Source organism: Vipera ursinii (assembly GCF_947247035.1).
Source record: "Vipera ursinii genome assembly, chromosome: 5".
NCBI classification, from domain to species: Eukaryota; Metazoa; Chordata; class Lepidosauria; order Squamata; family Viperidae; genus Vipera; species Vipera ursinii.
The window spans coordinates 15,215,908-15,235,945 of NC_139518.1; positions in this window are offsets into that span (position 1 = coordinate 15,215,908).

Here is a 20,038-nt window from a genome sequence, read left to right on the forward strand (position 1 = left end):
TGACCTCTGGCCTCTGATGATAACCAGAATGGACCACAACACTGTAGATGGTTGTGTGGGCTATTCATCATTGATGGCACTAAGGGTCTTGAAGACTGACGACAAGTAGCTTTTCAATTTTCAGTGGGACAGGAGTGGGGCCTTGGTACTCATTCTTCCAGAGCCCTGAGAATATGGCTGATTGGGGAATTCTGGGAGCTGAAGTTCACACATCTTAAAGTTGCCAAGATTGAGAAACACTAATACGATTTTTAAAAAAACTATCAGGGTGGCTGCGAACTGGACAGTGTCAAGAAAGGTCTCTGCAAGCACCATGTTGAAGACTCCAGGGGGTCAATGCACTGAGGGAAATGGGCTGTGTCAGTTGTCTGCAAATCATTTTTTTATGTCAAGACTAATGCAAGCAGTTTGCTCCTTATAGGATTTGGCAGCCCTCCTAGAAGCTGCAGATGTTGTGTATACCTTCCTTTCTATTGGTCCTTTCTATTGATCCAAGAGTTGTCTTTGGTCTTTGTGCAGGTTTTTCAAACTTTTTTGTTACTGTACAAAGATACTGCAAACAAAGTGGGTGCTATTCTCAGTCCTGTGTAATAAGGGCCTTATATGGTATCCATAGTCAGTTGCAGAAGCAAATACCTTGGTCCATCGCTTTTTTTTAGGCGACAAGTGATTGGTTCTTTGGCTGAACAATCTAGGCATACTTACTCAGAAGAAAGCTAGCCAATGGCCAATCAGATATTCTCTAAGCAATTAGTCTTATGGCAAAATATAAATTACATTATTCCTTTCCCTTCCCCCAAAAAAGAGGAGAGGCGAGGAGCAAAGCATTGCCTGATGAAACCAGAGAATGGTCCGTAACCTAATTTCCAAATTGAAATAGAAATAATGAAATTATATGCATTAATATGGAATCCCTTGCTTGGAAGAGGCCTGTATTATAGGTTCATGCTTACTAACTGATTACCTAATGATGCTTCTGCTCTGGCCTAAGTCAGTGATCCTTTGGTTTTTAGGGCAGGTAATCCTTGCCTTAAGACTACTCATTTAATGACTGCTTGAAATTACAATGATGCTGAAAAATAGCAATAGCATTTAGACTTACATACCGCTTCACAGTGCTTTACAGCCCTCTCTAAGCGGTTTACAGAATCAGCCTATTCCCCCTACAATCTGGGTCCTCGGAAGGATGTATGGTTGAGTCAACCTTGAGCCAGTGAGAATCGAACTGCTAGCAACCGGCAGTCAGCAGAAGTAGCCTGTAGTACTGCATTCTAACCACTGTACCACCATGGCTCTTGACTTACTTTGATCTTAATTCAAGTCTTGACAACTGGCATTTAATTACAATGGTTATAGTGAACCAGGATTATGTGATCACCATCTGGGACCTTCCCATGGGGCTTCTGACAAGCAACGTCAATAGGAATAGCCAGATTTACCTAAAAACCATTTGATTCACTTATTGCAAAAAAAAAAAATTGTAAAATGGAGTGTGACTCCCTTAATAACCACATTACTTAGTGACAGAGGCTCCAGTTCCTATGTTTGACTGAGTGCTCAATGGTAAAGGGAACTTGTTATTCAAAACAGAGTTATTAATGTAGCCTTAAAAAGAAGCTAGAGAGACTGAAATACCTGAGACACTCAGAAGTCCACTTGTGCTTCTTGTGACTTGAGGGTCAAGGCCAAAAATCTGACTCATACAAAGTTTTGCACTTAGCCACAGTTTTTATATAAAATCACAAATGGCTGGGTTTATACAAACTGCTAAACTATAACCAGTCAAATTGTTCATGATTTAATGTATGATTGTAGCCGACCTATATATGCGAATCAGCTTATCTGTGCAAGAATGGATATTCTTCATAAGTCAGTTATTAATGTCTGTTGTTCTGCATCATTTATACTCCTGCTCCTTACCATAATTAGCAGCTATTGCATAAATCTGGGTAAATCAAGCATTTTATGAGTGCAAAGAAAGGATATCAATTGGCTGGCTAAATAAATAAAAGTATTCCCTCCCTTCAGATTTTGCTTTCTATTAATTCCTAACACTGAGTTCATACAACATTAACATATATAACTGTTTGTTGGGGTTTTCCTTGGTATGTTGTGTGAAACCAGCAATTGTTTCTTGTAAACTATGATTTATGGCTTGGCAAAATGGTAAAAGTATTTAACTTTCATTTAATAAATAATGTTTAAATAACATTAAAACATGATATGCAAACCCAATCTAACATTTTTGCCAGTTTTGCCCCACTCACACATACACATAACTGTGGATTAGTGAGTTTATTAATATTCCCCAGCAATTCCCTTCCTCAAAATCCAGAACTGTCCCAAACAAGTCCAGCCACAAGCAGACCAAGGTTAGTCCACAGAGCAATGGCCCAATAGTCCGCAAGACATTTGAAAGTTTATTTATTTTATTATTTTATTTTATTTTATTTTATTATTTTATTTTATTTTATTTTATTTTATTTTATTTTATTTTATTTTATTTTATTTTATTTTATTTTATTTTATTTTATTTTATTTTATTTTATTTTATTATTTTATTTTATTTATTTTATTTTATTTTATTTTATTTTATTATTTTATTTTATTTTATTTTATTTTATTTTATTTTATTTTATTTTATTTTATTTTTATACCGCCCTACAATAAAATACAATATATAAAAATTAAAAGAAATATTAAATACAACAGCCCAATTCAATAAATTAATACAAAGCGTTAAAATACCCCTAAACCCATCAGACCAGGCCGGCTTGTTCAAATAAATATGTTTTTAGGTCACGTTGGAAGGAGCGAAGGTCGGGAGCCATCCGGAGCTCCACCGGTAAACGGTTCCAAAGGTCTGGTGCGCCCACAGAGAATGCCCTCCCCCTGTGGGCCACCAGTCGACACTCTTTGACCGACGGCACCCTAAGGAGGCCCTCTCTGTGGGAGCGCACTGGACGAAGGGAAGTTGATGCCGGCAGCAGGTGCTCCCGTAAGTAACCCGGACCCATGCCATTTAGGGCTTTATAGGTCGTAACCAGCACCTTGAATCTTACCCGGAGGACAACCAGAAGCCAATGCAGCTCACGGAGTAGAGGTGTTACATGGGAGTATCGGGAAGCCCCCACCACCACTCGCGCGGCTGCATTCTGCACCAGCTGGAGCCTCCGAGTAGTCCTCAAGGGCAGCCCCATGTAGAGAGCATTGCAGTAGTCCAAACGGGAGGTCACGAGTGCATGTTGCTCAAACAAAATAACTCCACCATAGAAACTTAAACCCACCAGGCAAAACTTAAATTCACACACAAGAGAGGTCACGAGGCAAGAAAATTCAGTCTCCAAGGCATGATTCAATTCCAAACATAGGGTCAGTTGAGAGTGAAGCAGGAATCACAATGACCAAACACACAGCTAGAAAACAAACACATTGTTCCAGCAACGCCTCCATCTGTCTGCTGTGATAAATAGCCAGCTTCTGGTGCAGCCCATCAAGATAGTTGTGGCCCTCTCCTCTGGAGTAGTCTGGCTGACCTTCTCTGCTCCTGCCTTTTCTCTGCCCTATATGTTCTTGGATCAAGTGCAGAAGGCAGTTCCTCCTCCTCATTGCTGGCCGCATGCTGTTGCAAGCTTTCCCCAGCTGGAGCCTCAGGCAAATGCTTTCCAGATGGGCAGTTCAGAGCCATCAATCAACTCAGTTCCTGATGTACCAGGAATTGGCTCATCCTCCCCTGAGCTGACATCTGAGGAAGTATCTGGGGAATCGTTCAAGGGAGACATCATACTTATAGGCACACTGCAGTATTATTCCCATTATCCACAACCAGTATAACCAGCAGACACCATGGATGGTAGTCCAACACTGCTAGAGGGTATTAAGGTTGGACAATTATGCTACAGTACAAAGTACAGGTAGTCCTCCATTTATGACCACAACTGAGCCCAACTTTTCTGTTGTTAAATGAAACATTTGTTAAATGAGTTCTGCCCCATTTCGCGATACAGTTGTTAAGTGAATCCCTGCCACTGATAGTTAGTAGCCTGGTTGTTAAGTGAATCTGGTTTCTCCATTGACTTTGCTTGTTAGAAGGGGGATCACACGAACCTGGGACGCTGCAATTATCATAAATGTGAACCAGTTGCCAAGCATCTGAATTTTAATCACATGATCATGGGGATGCTACAAAGGTCGTAAGTGTGAGAAATGGTCATAAGTCGCTTTATTCAGTGCTGTTATAACTTTGAACTAAAATGAACTGTTGTAAGCCGAGGACTACCAGTATTTTGAAATATTTAGCTGTTACAAAGTTCCTTTCTTTTGCCAGTAGGTGGCGTAGTTGGAAACAACTGCTGATTCCCTAAAGCTGTTTTTCTGTAAACTAGGAAAGCTCTTTAATGCAAAGTCTTCAGTTCTAAAATTAAAATGTGTTTGTTTAGGAAATTCACAGTTGACCACAACTTCAATAAGCTTGTTTTTCACAAGAAGCAATCTTTAAAAGAGTTCAAGGCAAGCTGATAACCGGTGGAAATAAACGTTTCAGATTGTTTACACGCCTTTCACAGCCACAAAATGTATTCCTGTTCAGTTTTGACACATAATATCGATGATATTAGAAAAACAGTGGAACGTTATCCCCTTTCTCTGTTATTTCCCTGCATCTTCCCAAACGACTGTTAGAAAAAAGCCATTCACAAAATTTTATTAAATGTTGTGTGGTACTTGTGTAGTGCCAAAGTTTCCTCCTGTAATCTTTCAACTGTTGCTCCTCAGGTTGATGCAAAAGGAACCTTTTTCCCCCCCAATTATTTTTCAAAGGAAAAAAAAAATATTTCAGTGAGCTTCTCTTGGGTTTTTGACATGCAACAATTGCCTTTAACTCTTTGTGAAGTAAACACAGGAGGTGTTGTGAATCTCCATGGTTTATCAGCTCTTTCTGCTGACATCTGCAGTTGTCCAAAGTTCTCACATTTTAAGCCAACCTCATGGGAAACTCCTCTGATGGGACTGAGGTCAGGGAGGACAAAGGGGAAGTGTGTTGGAGGCAGGTCAACCACATCAGCACAACTCTTGCCACGTTGCAATCATGTACTAAGTTTGAAAACAAGAAACGATCTCTTCCCTTCCCCCCCCCCCCGAAAAAACCCCTGAAAAATCTTATGAAGTTAAAAAGGAAGGAAGATTTTTTTTTTCAGAGAGAGAAGCTATGCAGAAAATTGGAGGGCACATCTCTGTGTAGCATTTTTTCTCTCATTATTATTCTCGGGAATTGGCAACAGGGAGCAAAAAAAGTTTTAATCAGAAAAACAGTACAATTTGGAAAAAAAATAACCGCCCTCTTTCCAGCACCGCTATTCCATTCCAAACATGAGTCTTCTCCAGCAAGTTTATAAAGAAAGGGAAGAGTTAGGAAACATCTGTTTGCAGATGATGCATTTGTTTTGATTTAGACTTTCATGCTGATAATATTCACTGAGTCAGCACAAACTGGGGTTGCAACATAACGCTAAGAGGTTCAGAATGGCAAAGGCTGTTACTCAGAATTCCAATGGCTTTATTGCCATCGTATCTCTTTTGATGTAACTTTTGGAAAAGTAATGATAATTTCTTGATCTATCTTATCCAAATTTCATGTTTTTAAACCGCCCATCCCTCTCAGAGAGGGAGAATGAAGCCTTCGATAGATAATAGCATATAGAATCTGATCTCTTGCTAGGTGCCAATTTATTTATCTATCTATCTATCTATCTATCTATCTATCTATCTATCTATCTATCTATCTATCTATCTTTCTATCTATCTATCTATCTATGGGATTTGTACGCCGCCCTATCTCCCAAAGGACTCAGGGCAGCTAACAACAATAAAACACAAAATACAAACATTAAAAGATATTAAATCAAATTATCCCATAAATAGTCCAATTAAAAACACAATAAAACAAAATTAAGAAAACCTCCCTTCCATCAGTCCAGGTCGGCCTGTTGAAAAAGCCATGTTTTAAGGTCGTGACGAAAGGAACGGAGATCCGGGGCCATCCGGAGCTCCAAGGGGAGTTGATTCCAAGGGGCAGGTGCCCCCACAGAGAAGGCCCTCCCCCTGGGGGTCGCCAGTCGACATTGTCTGGCTGGCGGCACCCTGAGGAGGGCCTCCCTGTGTGAGCACACAGGGCGATGGGCAGTCGTTCCTGGCAGCCAGACGGTCCTGCAAATATCCCGGACCTAAGCCATGTAGGGCTTTATAGGTAAGAACCAGCACCTTAAATTATTCAGTTATTCAGTACAAGAAAATTGTCCTGCTCTTGTGTCTTCTGTGGCACTTTGACCTGTGCCACTAAGCAGGAAAGATTTACCCAGAACTGTGGTGGCGAACCTATGGCACACGTGCTGCAGGTGGCACGCAGAGCCCTCTCTGTGGGCACACATGCCGCTGCCCCACTCCTAGGCCTTCAGCTGGGTTTTATAAAACCTTTTCGCTTTAGGCCTCCGCCACCATGTGCAAAAAAAAAAAGGTTCAATCAATCAATCAATTTCAACTTCTCGCGGGGAAAAAAAAAGATCTCGCAAAGTTAAAATTGATTGATTGAACTTTTTAGTCCCACCCAGTCTGCCGTTACCACCGCAGCCACACCCACCCAATGGGCCACACCCATCCAATGGGCCAGGCCCACCCGGCACCCGACGATACATAAGTGGGTTTTGGGTTGCAGTTTGGGCACTCGGTCTCTAAAAGGTTCACCATCACTGACCTAGAATCACTGTTATGTGCTGATGGGAGTAATGCACCCCTCTTGGTCCCTTTAGAACTCTTGGTGGCTTTCGCTACCATCAATCATGATCTTCTTTTGCACTATCTATGGAAATTGAGAGGGTTACCCCCTCCCCCAGGGAATCCATGGGGGGTAGGCGAAAAGGGAGATGCAGTAGTCTCTCTTGTGAGGTGCCACAGGGTTCGATTTTGTCTCCCACCCCCACCCTTTACCCCAGCGTTAGGGTGCAATATTATTCACATGCTGATAATACTCAGCTTTATAATTGCCACGTCAGGCCATGCTAAGAAATGCTACTGACATCTTGTCCTGTTGCCTAGAGACTTCTAGAATCTGGTTGAGATGAAAGGGCTAAGGATGAATCCAAATTAGATGGGATTTGTCTTCTGACTGTACTTCTGTGCTAGCCCCGAGATTGTTAGTCCAAAATGTAGCATCCTAAGTTGACTGGCGCTGTTTGCTAAGATCGCATTAAACTTATGAAACACACATAAATCCTATAAAAGAACATTGTCCTCTTGAGATTGGCTCCTCAGTGATGGTTTTCCTGAAACGAGCAACTACTGAACTTTTCCGGAGGGCTTTGGGAAATTGTTGTTCACCATTGGCATTTGTTGGGTGTTGTTCTTGATCTTATTTTGATGTGTTGTTAAATTTACCACGTTAAAATGTTGTTTGGGGGGTGGGTTATTCTTTATGGTGGATGTTTTTCTCCAATTTATGTTGTAAGGTGATCTAGAATGGCACAGCAGTGTGCAGATTTAACACGTAATTAGAGTGCTGCATAATTAGAGAGCATTTCTGACTAATGTTCTCTCCATTTCTGCTACAGTGCCCTAACTGGTGATGTTTTTTCCCACTGGCTGGTGACATACTGAGGGGGGGATGGTGGCACCCAAGTCATAGGGGAAAAAAACCCATCACCTTAGCTATATCTGTGTCATCCTAGAGGCCAATCAGCAGTGACTCAGAATAGACCAAATAGAAATGGAGTAACAATCGGTGATAGATGTCCATGGATATTCTCAGTCCTCCAGGTCATGGGTGTCCCAAAGGTGCATTTCCCAAAAGGCATTTGGACTTCCTTGGTTTTTTTTGTTCGCTTCTGAATTGAAGAAGCTTCTTGGATGAGAAGCAAAACATTTTCAAAAACCAATAAAGTCCAGTTGCCTTTTAGAAAAAGAACCTGCGGGACAATTAGTGTGGGGGTAGCCCATTTTATGCCAGTGTTGTCTTCTACTTAGTCAAGGATGGAAGGGGGGCATTTTAGAAGGAAAAGCTATGAACCTAGGCAGCTTACAAACTAATCCTGGCCAGGCACATGGGTCTGAACTTTAAGAGACATGTTTTAATCATTCGGCGTCAGTCTCTCTTCCAGTGACAATGGTTGACTTTTTTTATTTTATTTTAATTCCATTTATATCCCGCCCTTCTCCGAAGACTCAGGGTGGCTTACAAGCTTAGCAGTAGCCTTCATTCTATGTATATGCCTGCTTATTAGGGCTTTCATACACCCCCCAAGCGGCATTATTACAAAGTCAGCTTAATTGCCCCCAACAATCTGGGTCCTCATTTTACCTACCTCGGAAGGATGGAAGGCTGAGTCAACCTTGAGCCTGGTGGGATGCGAACCTGCACTAATTGCAGGCAGCTGGTGTTACTTAAGGAGGCATTAGCTCACTGCTCCACCAAGACTTATCCCAGAGCCCAGATATTTCCCTACAGCTTGGAAGGGGAAAACCAAAAAAATGTTTTAGGGAATATTGTTAAGTGTAATCCTCATTGATTGCGTTTGACCAGCCCTTCAGGCACAAGGGTTAATTGAAACTCTGGCAACTAAGTACACACAGGGTTGATCAGGTCAGGATCTGCGTGCAATCATATTGTAGAATCTAAAGTCTTTTTTGCTTCATGTTTACAAAGGGTTGCAATAAACAAGGAAGGAACCTACTGGTTGCAGAGGCAGCATAGAAGGAAGCTGAGCATTGTAAAATAAAAGTAAACAAAGGAATTGGGAAGCAGGTACTTTCGTGTTTGCACTGACTTTTCACTGTGGAAAATCCTTCAAATATGAAGAATTAGCAGGCTCTAAGATCATCCAGGTTTATAGGTTTCAGTCTCTGCATGTTTTGCTATTGGATAAAGAAAGTTGGCTCAAGCATTTGTTTATCAAACATTAAGGATGACTGCGCCTAGATTTTTGGCCATTGGCCATGCGCTCTGAGTCCTGGGGAATTCCATTAATCAAAACAACAGACTTGTTTTCTCATGAAAAAAATTAAAATTGTGTGATGTTAAAATAACTATTCAGTTATGATTACGGCATGTATTCATTGGTATCGTTTTGTTTTAGTGGCCCCGACTTGCCTTTTCCAGCATTCGGTTAAAACACACAGTATTTGCATGGATTAAATAGGTGAGAAACAGCTATGGCTGCAAAGAGCAGTTCAAATAAAGGTCAGTTTAGAAATCCTGGAATAAGTAAATGTTTTCTTTCTTTTTGATTGAATGTGTCAATCAAATGTGTCAATTGGGGGGATTCAAAGAGCATTTCCCTAACCCTCAGAGGACCATAGAGACAAATAGGGCCAAACTGTACAGCCACACTTGACCATTTTTCACTACCTGTTGGCATCATGATTTCAGGATGGAGGTAAGGCCAATACAGGTGCAGGAGCCATGTCTGCCTTTACCCCACAGGTTGCCCATACCCAGTCTACAAGCAGCAAGTTTTTAAAAAAAGAAAATCAGTGCTGCAATTCTAACCCTTTACAGGCACAGAAGGAAGGAGGAATTTAAAAATGCTTTAATTGCCTTAAGCAAACACTACATACTTGAAAGCAAGACAAAGAAACATGCAACACCCAATGTTTGTGACATTTACTCTGTTTTGAGTTGGGGAAAAGCAAGAATAACACCATATCACCAACTTTCCTTAGTGTTTACAGAAATACATAATGGTAAAAGTAAAGGAGTCCCTGCGCCCCACTAGGTGTTGCCAACTATAGAGGGAGGTGCACATCTCTGTTTCAAGGCCATTGAGCCACCACTATCTGAAAACATTTCCGTGGTTATGTGGCCAGCATGACATCACGGAGCACTGTTACCTTCCCAACAAAGTGGTACCTATTTATCTACTTACCTTTGCATGCCTTCGAACTGTTAAGTTGGAAGGAGCTAGGATGAGGATGGGAGCTCATCCGATCACATGGTGCTCGGGTCTCAAACCTGGGCTGCCGGTTTTCCAGCTGACAAGCCCAACATCTTAATCGCTGAACCACTGCAGACACACATACCCCAACACAGAAATACATACTGTAGCTATATTAAAGTGAACATGTAGCTCAAGAGTAGAGAGCAAAATATTTCATAATTGAACATTCCCAACTACAAACTGTCCTGTTTCGATCCTAGAATTAGTTCTGAGGACTGGGCATTTCTGAAATGATGCAATAGGTTGTACTAGTATTGGGTTTTATTTTACCTAGAGGAAAAAGGTGTTTGAAATGATTTGCACATCTCTAGAAGCTAATACTTTCAAGCTTAGTCTATTTTTCTAACAGTTCATTTGAGCTATCAACCCCAAAGATGGGCTGATTGACTGACACTCTCTCTCTTTGCCTGCAGGTTGTGATTGGCCATGCAGTATGCACCACAAAACCCATTTTGTGAATGTGCCAATCATACGCTCTCAGTGCTTCAAATCTTCTACATTTATATCTGAATGAGGCAAACAAGCGAAATACACACGAGCAACTTTGGTTTATTCCATAATAAACACGCACATTTGTTTTAAAAGTTAGTTTGACATTCACGCTAAACAATATGGGTGTTGTCCAGGATTTGGCTGCATTGTTTAATGCTGAGACAAAAAGATTTAGGTTTTGTTTTCCTGAGTTTAACTGCTCTTCCACTTTTTCTTCTGCTGTCCAAAGTGCGATGCTGTGACACACCCTCTTGTCAAGTTGGTTGTATAACTTATCTGCTTAGTCTTTCCAGGCACTTTCACAGAAAACCTCTCTATATTCAAAACAGGCAGGGAATTCCATGCCCAGTTGCAAATTTTGCTTATTTCAAAACAGCTGGTTGACTACACAGGTAGTCCTCGACTTTGGACCACAACTGAGCCCAAAATTTATGTTGCTAAGTGAGACATTTGTTAAGTGAGTTTTGTCCCATTTTATGACCTTCCTTGCCGCAGTTGTTAAGTGAATCACTGCAGTTATTAAATTAGTAACGTGGTTGTTAAGTGAATCTTTCTTCCCCATTGAGTTTACTTGTCAGAAGATCACAAAAGGGGATCACATGACCCTGGGACACTACAACTGCCATAAATATGAGTCAGTTGCCAAATATCTGAATTTTGATCACATGACCATGGGGATGCTGCCTCGATCGTAAGTATAAAAACTGGTCATAAGTCACTTTTTTCACTGTTGTTGTAACTTCGAACCAACTGTTGTAAGTTGAGGACTACCTGTAATGATGGCATTTAAGCCCTTAAATGTTTTCTGCTTCTCATTCTTCCCAATAGAGGATATTTCAATCATCTACTTTCTTGATCAGATCCCATCTCAACAACATTTATAGAGACTATGTTTTAGGCCAGGGGTCTTCAAACTTGGCCCTTTTATGACTTGTGGACTTCAACTCCCAGAATTCCTCAGCCAGGCACTCAGAGCCACGACTCGTCCAAATCCCAGTCCCAGATGTGTTTAGAGTGAAACAAAAGAGCTTTGCACTAATGGTGACAAGACAAGTACTCCTATCACTACGATCCAGTGGATGTGATATTGCCTAAAATTTCACATATGTGCTTAGTGCATTGCTTTGGTAAACAAGCCAGTAAGATTACCAATTACCAAGACAAAAAAAAACTGGATATGAACATCATGAGAACCTTTCATTTCTGTCAACCATGGACTGTTGAATAAATCGCAAAAGTAGATTATTATTTTTTGGGGTTCGTTCCTTCAAGACTCCCATTCACAATGGCTGTCTGTCCTCGAAGTTCACTGTGTGGGCTTGACCTTTACAGTAATTCTTGCTAGCGTTCCAGTTAATAGTCACCATCTCTGGTTGATGTTTTATCAAAAGTCAGTTCATGCTCCATCCAGAGATGGTCAGCACTAAAAGAATGAGGTAAACAAGTTTGAGTGAAGGGGATCTTAGTGCTCTCTGAACTTGCCTGTTTTTTTGAAACATTTTGTTACCCAAACTAGGTAACAACATCAGTGCCAGCTAATACTGATGATATTATCTAGCTTGGGTAATGAAACATCTGTGTTCTGTACCAGCCTGCTACCGGCCCTGCAGAAAAGGCAGGGACAACCCCTTTACAAATGGCAAGAGGCTGGAATTAAGCCTGCCAAATTTATTAACATAAAACAGAGCAAAACAAGACACCAACCATGAAACAGGAGCTATGAAACAGGAACTGTTCAAGCGGTTGCCTTCAGCAAACCAGCCCTCCCACGCATTCCCCTTTTATACAGTTCAGGGCGTGGCTTCTCTCTGCCTCCTTCCGAGGTGCCCCATTGCCTTCCTCTGTTTACTCCTGATTGACTGCCTCCTGCGTCGGGCATCCTTGAACAGGGCCAGCTGTGGGTCATCTTCATCCACGCTGTCAGGCTCACACAATGTTATCTGGGAGGAGTTTGATTCTGTGACCCCTGATGAAGTGGACAGGATTATGGGGAGGCTGAGCTCCACCACATGTTTATTGGATCCGTGCCCTTCCTGGCTGGTTTATGCAGCTAGGGAGAGGACACGAGGCTGGCTCCAGGCAGTCATATCTGCTTCTTTGAGTGAGGGTTATTTCCCCACCGTCTTGAAGGAGGCGGTGGTGAGACCTCTCCTCAAGAAGCCTGCCTTGGACCCAGCTGTATTGAACAACTTTCGTCCAGTCTCCAACCTTCGCTTTCTTGCGAAGGTTGTTGAGAGTGTGGTGGCGCATCAGCTCCCTCTGGTCCTGGAGGAAGCGGATTATCTGGACCCTTACCAATCGGGTTTCAGGCCCGGGTACAGCACGGAGACGGCATTGGTCGCTCTGGTGAATGATCTCTGGAGGGCTCGGGATAGGGGATATTCCTCTGTCCTAGTCCTATTAGACCTCTCGGCGGCTTTCGATACCATCGACCAGGGTATCTTGCTGCGGCGTCTCAGGGGATTGGGAGTGGGAGGCACGGTTCTTCAGTGGTTCTCCTCCTATCTCCTGGGACGCTCGCAGTCGGTGTTGGCAGGGGGGCAGAGATCGGCCCCTAGGTCTCTCATTTGTGGAGTTCCTCAGGGGTCGGTTCTCTCGCCTCTCCTGTTCAACATCTACATGAAACCGCTGGGTGAGATCATTCGTGGTTTTGGAGTTGGGTATCATCAATATGCTGATGATACCCAACTTTTCATTTCGACCCCAAACCACCCCAGTGATGCCCTCGCTGTGATGTCCCGTTGCCTGGAGGCGGTTCGGGTCTGGATGGGGAGGAACAGACTTCAACTCAACCCTGACAAGACTGAGTGGCTGTACATTCCGGCATCCCGGGACATTCAAAATGTTCCATCCCTTTCTATGGGGGGTGAGCTTTTACCCCCCGTGGATAGGGCTCGCAACTTGGGAGTCCTCCTAGATTCACGACTTACCCTAGAAGACCATATAGTAGCCGTGACTAGGGGGGCCTTCACCCAGGTTCACCTGGTGCGCCAGTTGCGGCCCTATCTGGACCGGGATGCCTTGTGTACGGTCACTCATGCGCTCGTGACCTCTCGCCTAGACTATTGTAATGCTCTCTACATGGGGCTTCCCTTGAAGACCACTCAGAGGCTCCAACTGGTACAGAATGTGGCCGCGAGAGTTGTCCTGGGAGTTTCCCGGTACTCCCATGTTACACCTTTGCTCCGCGAGCTGCATTGGTTACCAGTTGTCTTCCGGGTGAGGTTCAAGGTCTTGGTTATGATCTTTAAGTCCTTACATGGCATGGGTCCGGGATACCTCGAGGACCACCTGCTGCCGGCGTCAACTCCCCTCCGCCCTGTGCGTGCCCACAGAGAGGGCCTCCTCAGGGTGCCTCCAGTCAGGGAATGTCGACTGGTGGCCCCCAGGGGGAGGGCCTTCTCTGTGGGTGCCCCGGCACTTTGGAACCAACTGCCGGTTGAGCTCCGGATGGCATCGGACCTCCGATCCTTCCGTCGCAGGTTGAAGACCCACTTGTTTGAGTTAGCTGGTCTGGCCTGAAGGGGAATTTGGGTTTTTAATTGGTTTTATTATTTCATTATTGTTATATTTTAATTGGGCATAGTTTAATTTTCTTTTAATTTTTGTATACCTATTTATATATGCCCTGTGAACCGCCCTGAGTCCCTAGGGAGAAGGGCGGTATAGAAATCCAATAAAACTAAACTAAACTAAACTAAACTAAACACAGCTGGGTCTCCGTCGTGACCAGGTAGGAGGGGCCTGGCTGAGGGCTCTCATCAGCAAGCTCTCCAACCCCCTCAGCAAGCTCTTCAACACCCCCCTCCTCCTCTGAGTTGTCCGACCCAACTGCCGAACCCACAGGCTGACCCTGAATCACAACAATCTGCAAGAAAACATCCAAGCTCAGAGAGCACCAAGGACCCCTCATTTCAACCCTGAGCTACAAATGTTCTCCGGTAAGTTTGAGTGAGATAGCTATCTGAGGTTGGGAAAGATAATGCCAGTTCAATAGGGAAAAGGAGTCACAGGATGTCCCACAGGGCTGATTTAAAAAGACAGGTTTATAAAAAGATGTTGAAGCCTGAAACTGAAATGTGTTGATGCAAAAGCAACAGAATCATGACATGTTATGCTAAACTAGATTCTTGCTAATTATAATTTGTTGAATAAGTCATAGTTCTTAAAGCTTGCCAAGGTTCAGCAGAGGCGATATTGCAAGAGAAGCTTTGTTTTGAAATTACCCTTGAACATTTTGTGGAGGAATACTCTAATTATTTATTAGCCATAAGTTAATAATTAATCTGTGATTAGTTGATACAACACTGGACCATGATTAAGGTAGAATAAGATAATTCAAACCTTGCTGTAGTTCTAAACTGTGATTGACATGCTCTGCCTGATTTTTAAAAAAAATATAAATTAGAATTTTGAATACAGAATAAAAGCCAGCAGCAACTAATATTTAAGTTGCAAAGTAAAAAAATGAAAGAGCTGTGACACAATTTCAGAAATCAAGGACAAAAAAGGATTGTAAAGAAGTGGCTTCCAATTTTCTTTTGCTGTCATTATAGGTATAAATATGTTAAACTCTTATTCTATGGTTACAGCATTGTTTACGTTTTCTCTATAATCTGCTATTTTTCTTCTAATCCTCAAAACCAGCAATCCCCACCTGTCCAGTTTTGCAGACCAGGGGTGGGGCTGGGGAATAGAGAGGGAATGGTTACGTGCAAGTGGCAGGCACACACGCCCGCCACTCACACAAATGGAGCTGCGCTTGAGCATGCTCACACACTGCTTCCGTAGCCCAGTTCCAAATCGGTCAAGGCCTGATATGATAGTGGGCTTCAGCCCAAGGTTTGGGGACCCCTGCTCAAAACCATATATTATGACTTCCTTTTTTCTATTCCCCACAAAAGAGTCAATAAGGGGTTTCCAAACATAGTTAAACTTAATGCAATGCTCTAGACCAGAGGTTGGCAACTATGGTAATTTTGCACCCTGTGAGTTGAAGTCGACAGGTCCTAAAGTTGCCATAGTTGCCCAACCCTCTCTGGATCCTATTTTCCTTAACCAGGAGTGACTGAACAATTCCTAATAAACAGCATTCACACAAACATTGAGTCTTAAACCTGAGTGGTGAAAGGCCCACATTCCAAATTGTTTTGGAACTGTTGGTGAGACCGTTAAAAGTCATTGACGCTGTTTGAATTTGTTCTGCCAGCAGCAAGATCTGACTGCTGGCCCAGTGATGGATTCTACTGCAAATCAGGGCTGTTTCCAGAGGAGGCAGAGGAGGAGAGGACCTGGAGCTTATGGAGCGAAGGAACTGGATGAGGCTGTCGGCAGGCCCAGAGGAAGAGATAGAGGCTTTTGGAGGAGTTGGTGGCGGCGGCAGCAGCGTGCTCCAGGGGCGAAAAGAAACAAGGCCTCTTTAAGGAAAGGGTGGAAGAGTCAGGATCAGAAAAAGGAAAGAAGGCGAGGTTGTCAGAATACAAGCGAATTTGAGGGCTAATCCACATGGAGCCCCATTTCCATCTGTCCTGTTTGCCATCGTTCACTCCCTAGAGACTAAAATGGACAATGTGAAATTTGAGCGGGCCCCGAACAAGGAGTATATATCGGAGGTGGTGACCCTTTGAGAGCTGTATGCAATGAAATTTCATTTTGATGTATGCCGATTGGTGTACATTCAAAGTGACAATAAAGTTATCATCATCATCATCATTAGGCTTTCTGTAACATGTTGAGGGACGCGGTGGCTCAGTGGGTTAGGACGCTGAGCTTGTCGATCAGAAGGTCGGCACTTTGGCGGGTCGAATCCCGAGTGCCGCGTGACAGAGTGAGCGCCTGTTACTCGTCCCAGCTTCTGCCAACCTAGCAGTTCGAAAGCACGTAAAAAATGCAAGTAGAAAAATAGGGACTACTCCGGTGGGAAGGTAACAGCGTTCCGTGTGCCTTTGGCGTCTAGTCATGCCGGCCACATGACCACGGAGACGTCCTCGGACAAGCACTGGCTCTTCGGCTTTGAAACGGAGATGAGCACCGGCCCCTAGAGTTGGAAACGACTAACACGGATGTGCGGGGGAACCTTTACCTTTAACATGTTGATGGCCACACTCCAAAAGTGGATGGAGCCATGGTCACTTTGTAGAGAAGGTTTCAAGAATATTAATTGGTAAAGTAGATTGGTTAACCATCCGGAAACTTTATGACAAGGGACAAATTGCTCCTTCAGTGGTCCTGAATGGAAACGTACTGCATCCTTAGCCCCATCTACTTTGCAGTGCACCACTCTGGAGGTGACTATCTGATTAAGAGAAGTACTTCTCCCCACATACTTCCTGCTTCCCTCCACCCCATCTTTCAGTTGTAAATTATCAATATGATTGTTATTTAGTGCTTTATCATTTTAATGTTTACTAGTTTTTAATCTTTGTAAGCCACCCAAGGTTGGGTCTAGATGAGATGCGAGGCACAAAAATCAAATCAAGCCAATCAATAAATAAACAAAATTCTTCTTAAAAATAAGTAGCTTAGTTTTCTCGGGATCTGCTATCTTTATCAACAAATGTTCTCAACTATCCTGTGAGAACCTTGAATTTAACCTTGTTAAGACAAAAACCTTGTTTATTGAAGCCTTTATGCTACCTCACACTTCCCAAAATTGGGGTAATTTCATTTTTTCAGATCTTTAGTTTAAAAAAAGACATCAAAGGACACATATGTGTGAGTTTCGACATGAATTGATAAAACCTGAGATATTTTTTTTTAACTTCCATTAACTTTTTGGAATGTAGGGATTTCCATCAGGATTTTGAAAGAAGCTTCCATTAGTTTCTCTGCAGCTTATTATCAACAGCAGCCTATATAGCAAGAGTACGGACAAATTTATCTTGTCCTTTATCTCCCCCAACTATACTGATGCATTTATTTACTATTATTTTCTCAATGCACTGAAAGCAGCTTCCCTAGAGATCTTTATTTTATTCCTAAAAGAGCAATCATGTGAGTTTGGTTGGGCTTAAAGTGAGGACAAAAATGGCCAATGAGTTCTCCTAATAGAAGTCCAACACCTTTGTCATTCGTTCTTAGTCAACACTATAACTGTTATATCACACTGACTCTCCCAGGTCTGCTAACTAACCCATTTTTATACCTACAGTGGTTAAGGCATCAGTTCTAGTCTCACCTTAGACACACAGCCAGCTGGGTGACCTTGAACTGGTATTTTTTTTTTCTCAGCCATAGGAAGGAGACAATGGCAAACTATTTCTGAAAAACCTCACCAAGAAAACTTCAGGGAGATGTCCAGACAGTCTCCAAGAATCCGACATGAATAAATGGAAGAAAGAAAAAAACAAACAACCAGGATTGAATAATAACTGACCATGTGATTCAATCTGAAATACATTATGTGCCAGCAATATCCTTCTGTGTTCTATGTAAAATATAAACAGAGATGCTGTTCTGTCTCAGAAAGAATAAATTTGGTGCACATCTGACAGCCGAAACAACAGTGTTGACAGATAAGGAAGATCTTAAGATCATTGACCTTGAAGAGTTCATTCTTGAGCAATGATCCTTCAAAGGCTGACAGATGTTGAATCGTTTGAGGCTTGCTGCAGGAGATAGAGACATACGTGATTCTCCAGATCTTTGGATGCTTTATCAGCAACCACTACTTTGTAAAGGGCCGTAAAAGTCTAGCCACATAGAATATGTAAGTTTGAAAGAACATATAACTCATTTAGTCCAATCTTATGCTCTGTGCAAGAATTTCTAAATTTTCTCCAACATCTAGTCTTCATTTGAAAAAAAAACAAAACCACCAGAGAGTGGGAGGCCACTCGTGTTGTGACTGCATTAGCTGTGTTTTCATACTATGGTAAACTGTACTGTACTTCAGTTACCCTGTTGTTGCTTTACTTACTCCAGCATGGAGCCAGATCTTGTTAAATACTTATTTTAAGAACTATATCTCAAATTTTGTCTGAGATCATAGAGGGCTGTGGTTTGCTGATTCCTTGTACTTGCCATTAGTCTATTGGACACATTCTGGGATGGCTGCAAAAAACAAAGTTTTTCTCCCCTCCATTCCCACCCCCAAAATACAGTATTCATTTCAAGAAGGATGGGTCCTCCCTGGCATAGTTAAGCAGTCTGACTAAATACGATCCATTGAAGAAGAAAATAACTATTCTGCCAAAATAATCAAGTGGACCTTCAAACCAGGAAAATGTCAACTTGATGCTAGAAGTTGAGTCCAGATTGGAAGGTATGCTCTGGGGAAGAGCACAGGAGAATAAGTAGCACCGGTGCTTATTGTGTGCCTGGACTAAAACTAAAAGGAAGAGATGGCTAGATACCTTGACTAATGACACAAATAGGAGCTTGCAGGAGCTTAAAGAAACAGTTACAGATAGCTTTGGCACAATGATTTCCATCAAATTATGAAGAGCCAGAAACAAGTAAATAGTCCAGTGGCAGTACCTGGCAACTGAAGATATCTTTATGCCATAGAAAACATCTAGTCTTTAAGCTTTCATGAATACAGTTGCTATTTCCTAGGAATGACACTTATTTGCTCAGTGGGTTAGGACACTGAGCTTGTCGATCAGAAGGTCGGCAGTTTGGCGGGTCGAATCCCGAGTGCCGCGTAACAGAGTGAGCACCTGTTACTCGTCCCAGCTTCTGCCAACCTAGCAGTTCGAAAGCACGTAAAAATGCAAGTAGAAAATAGAGACCACTACGGTGGGAAGGTAACAGCGTTCCGTGCTGGCTCTTCGGCTTTGAAACGGAGATGAGCACCGGCCCCTAGAGTTGGAAACGACTAGCACACATGTGCGGGGGAACCTTTACCTTTACCTTTTTAAGACAGAAAGAGAGGGAGGGAGAGAGAGAGAGAGGAATGTGGATTGAATATAAAAGTGAAAGATGAGCATGAAAATATGTTGACTGGTTTAGTCATAAAAGGACAAGAAGAATAACAAAGTCACAATTGGAAGGAGCTGATGAGATCTTCAGAAAGAGAAAGGAGACATCAAAAGGCTACGTTTGAATGTTTGGGAAGCAAGGATGATTGGCAGAGATATGAAGACATACAGTATATGGAATAATGATGGTGTAGAGGGTCATTTTAACACAGTGGTTAAAGCATTAGGCTAAAAACCAGGAGACCATGAGTTCTAGTCCTTGCTTAAACATGAAAGCTGGCTGGATCATCTTGGGCCAGTCCTTCTCTCTTAGCCCTCAGCAAAAGGCAATGGCAAACCACTTCTGAAAAACCTTGCCAAGAAAACTGCAAAGACTTGTCCAGAAGTCAACACTGACTTAAAGGCCAAAAAACCCCCCACTTATGTTTAGGTGTTTTTTCCCCATTCATCTCCCTCCAATTTTCTTAGCTTGTTACAATATGAATCTCCAAAGGAAGGGATGCAAGGGAAGGCCATTGACAAATATGCACCATGATGTCATCACTCAAATATTGCTGCTTGCAAACTTCTGTCAGATGTGTGTGGGGGGGAGGTCAAAGACATAATAGCATTTGTGAGATGATGTCACCAATCACATCATCA